A 7,173-nucleotide genomic window follows, 5' to 3' on the forward strand; every position below is an offset into this window, starting at 1 on the left:
GGATTCAATTTTAAAATTCATTGTCATAGAAGGAACGATTGCTGGGAAATAATATCAACCAGACACAGGCCAATACCTGTAATTTAGAGAAAACGATGTTCCTATATGTACATTATGCCCATATGTCCCTGACCTGGTGTAAAAGAAAAATCCAACAAGTTGCTCACATAGCCCAGCGGCGTGGCTCCGTGGTTGAGCGACGACCTTGAACCAGGAGGTCACCGTTGGATTCCCAGTCAGGCCATGGGTTGTGGCCTTGATCCCCAGTGTGGGGGTGCAGGAGGCAGCTGATCAATGATTCTCTCTCAGCATTGACGTTTCTATCTCTCTCTCTCTCCCTCTCTGAAATCAATAAAAATGTTTGTTGCTGTTTTTTTTAAAAAAGATGCTCACATAAGCTTTGAGCAGGGCCATGTGATTTGCTTGAAAGCCATTTTCTTATTTTGCATTGTATGTATTTTCGTATATTATGTATTTTTTAATTTGCCTTTTTCTCCCTTTCCTGAGATAAACTCTGTTGGTAACAGATATTCTTTTATAGTACTGTTGTCCTCCATATTTACGTTTCCCAGCCTATTCCCAAAAGTTATTTGTACCTGACTTCTCTGGGCAGCTGAGTTTAAAAGGCACATTATGGAAAGGGAATTCTTTTTTCTTTGTATTACAAGAATTCGAGAAACATGCTCTTGAGTTAAGAAACCTTAACCTTTTACCACATTGCTGAAATCTTGTAACGTGAATTAACAAATATAATTTCAGTGATAAATGCATCTCCACCAGCATTTGATGCCAGGTTTTTTATTTGAGCCATCATATTAGGTTTGTAATAGTATTTCATTTTAGTTTGAATTCAGATTTTTCTAATGTCTCATAATGAGGTCTTTAGTTTGCTTGCCATCTCTGCCTGTTTGGTAAACCACCTGTTTGATTTTTTTCTCACTTTAAAAATTTATTTCTTATTGATTGACATAGTTATATACATATTTTATAAAAATCTTTCCTCAGGTAAGTGATTGGTAGATATTTTTCTGTGTTTTTTTTTGTGTGTGTGTTTTTTTAATTTCAGAGAGGAAGAGAGAGGGGGTGAGAGAGAGAGATAGAAACATCCATGATGAAAGAGAATCATTGATCAGCTGCCTCCTGCACCCCCACACTGGGGATCAAGCCTATACCCCAGGCATGTGCCCTGACGGGGAATCAAACCATGACCTCCTGGTTCATAGGTCAATGCTCAACCACTCAGCCACCACGGCTGGGCTCTGTGTGTTTTAATATTCTTAATAGTATCTTTCAAAGATCAGCAGTTTTAAATTTAACATATTTTCATATTTTTCTTTTATAAGTGTATTAGTCTAGTTGGGCTGCCGTAATAGAATACCACAGACTAGCTGGCTTAAATAACAAACATCCCCCCCCCCCTCCCGCCCACCACCACCCCCACCACACACACACAGTTCTGGAGGCTGGAGGCCCAAGATCAGGTTGTCATCAGTGTGGGTTTCTCGTGAGGACTCTCCTGCTGGCTTTCAGATGGCCAGGTCACCGTGTGCTCACATGCCTCCCCTCTGTGGACACAGAAAGATCTCCAGGGGCTCTTCCTCTTAGAAAGAAACCAGTCCCGTTGGATTAGAGCCCAACACATATGACCTCATTTCACCTTAATTACCTCCATAAAGGCCCTGTTTCCAAATGTAGGCCCTATTACCCAGCTTTTTTAAAAAACAAAAAACAAAAAAAGGTTGCCAATCCAAACTCCAGAACAATGATTTTCAACAAAAGGTGATTTTTCCCACTGTGGGACATTTAGCAATGTCTACAGATATTTTTGTCTGTCACAACTGAGGGGGAGATGCTCCTAGTATTTCATGTAGAACCTAGGGATGCCACTAAACATCCCATAATGCACAGGCCAACCATATACACCACCCCCACTACCACCAAACACACATGCAAGAATGATATTACAAAATGTTAATAGTTATAAATTTGAGAAACTATGCTCTAGAATATATACATATCATATTTTATAAAGTGAATCTAAAAATATCTAAATACTAGAGGCCCGGTGCATGAAATTCTTGCACTGGGGGGGAGGGGTGTCCCTCAGCGCAGCCTGTGCCTTCTCAGTCCAAGAGCCTGGGTGGGGTGGGCCTAAGCTGTCAGTCGGACATCCTTATCACTGCTGTGAAGGCGGGAGAGGCTCCTGCCACTGCCGCTGCACTTGCTAGACATGAGCCTGGCTTCTGGCTGAGCAGCACTCCCCCTGTGGGAGCGCACTGACCACCAGGGGGCAGCTCCTGCATTGAACGGGATCGAGCCAAAACCGGCTCTCCAACATCCCCCAAGGGCTCCGGGATTGGGAGAGGGCACAAGCCAGGCTGAGGGACCCCACTGGTGCACGATCAGGGCCTGGATTCGAGAGGTTGGCCAGCTGCGGAGGGACCACAGGAGGGCTCCAGGGCATGTCCAACCCGTCTCCTTCAGTCCTGATTGGCCAGACCCCAGCAGCAAGCTAACCTACCAGTTGGAGCATCTGCCCCCTGGTGGTCAGTGCATGACATAGGGAGCAGTTGAGTGGCCTTAGCATATCATTAGCATATTACTGTTTGAGTAGTTGAACTGCTGACGAGATGACCAGACACTTAGCATATTACGCTTTTATTATACTAGTATAGGATGTCTTTTAAACTGTGTTCTCTGGAAATAAAGAATAAACCAATGCTGATGATGCATTTAGAAAATATTTAAAAGTATAGTAAAAAAAAAAAAAAAACCTTAAATAAATTCCACAGAGTACAAATATTATAGTTCAATAAAACTAGAAATTGCAAATAATATGAAAAAAACCACTAAACATTTGTTTGTTCAGATGTTTGAGCAACATTGTAGCATAGAAAGCTACAAACTCGTTTCCCCACAGAAATTATATATATATACATATATATATTTTAAAGCAGCCCTGATATGGCTCAGTGGTTGAGTGTTGACCCATGGATCAGGAGGTCACAGTTTGGTTCCTGGTCATGGCACATGCCTGGGTTGTAGGCTCGATCCTCAGTGTGGGGCCTGCAGGAGACAGCTAATCAATGGTTCTCTCTCATCATTGATATTTCTCTCTCTCCTTCTCCCTTCCTCTCTGAAATCAATAAAATATATTTTTAAAATAAATAAATAAAAATAAAAGGGACCAAACAGATTTTGGAGCTGTGAAGTACTGTAACTGAAATGAAATGTCCACTGGAGGGATTCCAAAGTACATTTGAGCAGGCAATAGAAAGAATCCATGATTCTAAGATATGATGATTAAAATCATTGATTCTGAGGAGCAAAAAGGAAAAAGAATGAAGAGAAGTGACTAGAAGACTAGGGGACTTTTAGGACATTGCCAAGTGAGCAATCATACACACATGGTGGTAGTTCCAGAAGAAGGAGAAGAATAAGAGAGAGAGAGAAAATGGGCAGAAAGATTATTCTAAGAAACAATGGCTGAAATTTCCCCAAATTTACCGAAATACCTGAATCTACAAATCAAGATAAACAAATTTCAAGTTGAAAAACTCAAAGAAACTCACCCTGAGGCACATTATACTGTCAAAGCAGCAAGAGAGAAGCAGCTCGTTACTGCTGAATGTCATTATGGGCCGATCAATAGTAATGTTATTGGCTAGGGATGCCTGAGGCACTCACCTGGGCTCACACTACTTGTGGGGAGCCCCCAGAGGCATCTCTCCAACCAGCCTTAGTGTTGTAGCTGGACCAGACTTTATGGTTCTTATTATGATTGTAAGATGTATCTCAGCAACAACCATCAGAGAAACTTTGAAAAAACAAGATTTATTACTCACAGGTCCTGAAAGGTACCCAGCAAAACCAAGTACTACATAGCAAGGTCATTGGTAGACACAGTTTACCAATGAGGGAGTTTATTACTGCCACACATGCCCTACCGCAAATGCTAAAGGAAGTTCTTCAGGTTGAAACGAAAAAAGGTAGGCAGTAACTAAAGCTATCTGAAGAAATAAAGATCCCCAGTAAGTATGTGTACAAATACGTAAGCTAGTATTATTGTAATTTGGGTTTATAACCTTTTTTTAATTTTATGATATTTTTAAAAGACAAATGCATAAAAAAGAACTATAAGTTTAAGCTACTGTACATACAATATACAAAGATGTAACTTGTATAATAACATAAAAGAGCTGCATGGGAGTAGCATTTTTCTATGTGATTGAAGTTAAGTTGCTATCAAATCAAATTAGATTATTACAACTTTAGGATATTTTATGTAATAGCCATGGTAATCACAATTAAAATATCTATAAAATATACACAAAATGAAATGAAAAAATAATCAAAATGTGGCCCTAACTGGTTTGGCTCAGTGGATAGAGCGTCGGCCTGCAGACTGAAGGGTCCCAGGTTCGATTCCGGTCAAGGGCATTTACCTTGGTTGCGGACACATCCCCAGTAGGGGGCGTGCAGGAGGCAGCTGCTGGATGTTTCTCTCTCATCGATGTTTCTAACTCTCTATCCCTTCCCCTTCCTCTCTGTGAAAAATCAATAAAATATATTTTTTTAAAAATGTGTCACTATAAAAATTAAGTAAATACAAAGAAGAAAGTAATGAAAGAAATGAGGAACAAAAAATAATGATATACAGAAAACAAATAGCCTATAGTAAGTTCTTGTTCATTAGTAATTATTTTCACTGTAAGTGGATTAAACTTTCCAAAGAAATGATAGAGACTAGCAGAATGAATTTTAAAAAAATTTGATTAATTTTTTGACTTAGAAGAGATAGGAAGGAAGAGAGAGAGGGGAAGGAGAAAAGGGAGAGACAAACATCGATATGTTATTATACTTATTTATGCATTCATTGGTTGATTCTTATATATGCCTTGACCCAGGATCAAACCCACAACCTTGGCATATCAGGAGGATGCTCTAACCAACTGAGCTACCTGGCCAGCGCCAGCAGAATGAATTTTAAAATGATCCAAGTACATGCTGTTTACAAAAGGCTTTAGGTCTAAGGACACAAATATATTGAAAGTGAAGGGATGAAAAAGATATTCCATGCAAACAGTAACTAAAAGAGAGCTGGGGTGGCTATACTAATATCAGATAAAATAGACTTTAAGTCAGAATTTGTTATAAGAGATAAAGACAATATATTATTAACAAAATGTTCAATGCACACAAATATATACATATATATTAATATATATAAACTGAACATCAGACCTCCAAAATATGACTTCATATATTGACAACATTGAAAGGAGAAATAGGTAATTCCACAATAATAGTTGGAGACCTCAATACCTCACTATCAATAGTGGATAGAGGATTAGTGAGGATATAGATGATTTGAACAACTTATATACCAATTAGAAGTAACAGATATACTAGTATACATAACACACCACCAAACAATAGCAGAGCACATATTTTTCTCACAGCTCTGGATTTTTGTTTTGTGGTTGCCATGAGGTTTGTACAAAATGTCCCATAGATAAACTAGTCTTTTTTTTCTTATTGTATCTTTTTCATTTTCCTATACAAATTCAGTCCTTTTCTTTCTCCCCCTTTGTTTTTTATCTTCACAGATTATCCCTTTTTCTGTTGTGTGTTCATTAACAAATTCCAGTAGCAATAGTTATTATTAATTTTTTTCTCTTTAACCTTTATAATTGTTTAATACCTTATTCTGAAATAGAGTTGCAATTTCCTGCTTCTGTTTGTAACCTTTCTCAAAGTTTTGTAGACTTTATTTTTAAGGTAGAAAAGCTCCTTTCAACATTTCTTATAATGCAGGTCTTATGGTGGTAAATTCCCTCAGCTTTTTTTTTCTGGGAAAGTCTGTATTTCTCCTTCCTATCTGAAGGATAACTTTGCTGGATATATATTATTCTTGGCTGGTGGTTTTTCTCTTTCAATATTTTGACTATATCATACCACTCTTCTGTTCGTAGGGTTTCGTCTGAGAAATCTGATGATCATATGCTGGAATTTCTTTTGTAAATTACCATCTTTTTCTCTGGCTGCCTTGAGAATTCTTTCTTTATCATTAACTTTGACAGTTTTATTACAATGTGTCTTAGGTAAGGTCTTTTTGTGCTGAGATAATTAGGTGTTCTGTGAACTTCTTGTACCCAAATGTCCAGTTCCTTTTCTAGGTTGAGGAAGTTCTCATCATGATTTCTTTGAATAAACTCACTATTTTTTTCTCCCTCTCAGCTCCTTTTGGGATAGCCATTATCCTTATGTTGCTCTTTCTAATGGAGTCTGATAGTTCTCATAGAGTTCTTTCATTAAACACACACACACACACACACACACACACACACACACACACACCTCTTAGTTCTCTCTGTTCTTCCACCTGAATCATTTCCAGGTTCCTACCTTTGAGCTCATGAATTCTCTCTTCCATTGATCAGGTCTGCTTTATTTCCAATGCTTTCTAGTGCATTATTCATCTTATTTATTGAGTTATTCAGCTCCAGAATTTGTCTGGTTATTTTTTGATAATTTCAATCTCTTTGGTAAAGTACTCTTTTTGTCTATTAATTTTATTCCCGACTCAATGAACTACCTTTCTGAATTTTCTTGTGTCTGTTGAATTTTTTCAGGACTGCAATCTTGAATTCCCTGTCACTTAGGTCAGTCTTCCATGTAGTTGCGCTTGGTTTCTGGAGACTTGCCACCTTTTTGTGTTACCAGACTGTCTGGGTTGTTTCTGATATTTGATATGTTTTTCCTCTGCCAACACATCTGCAGTAGTAAACTCTTTAGGTATTGTTTTCATCTTAATTCAACAAGTTGATAATTTGATGTCTTTCTTTTGTTTACCAGTAGATGGTGATATAGGACAAGTTTTTATTTTCTCTTACCGGCATTACTTGCACCTCCAGGGTCATGGTGGTGGGGCATTGCCATGGTCCTAAAAATGAATACCTTTGGTGACTATGGTGGTGGGTGTTTCTGCTGGTCTTGGGGCACCATCACTGTGGTGAAAGAAATATGGTGAGTAGGGGGAGTTGGGTTCGTGAGCCCACTGTACTGGCTCTTGGTCCTGTGGGCCATTGGTACCCCTGTGCTGCTAGATGCGTCCTGCTGCTGCCACCAGGTTCCACCACAATGCTCGGGACTACCTCAAGAAACAAGAAA

This window comes from Myotis brandtii, unplaced genomic scaffold (genome assembly GCF_000412655.1).
Source record: "Myotis brandtii unplaced genomic scaffold, ASM41265v1 scaffold811, whole genome shotgun sequence".
NCBI classification, from domain to species: domain Eukaryota; kingdom Metazoa; phylum Chordata; class Mammalia; order Chiroptera; family Vespertilionidae; genus Myotis; species Myotis brandtii.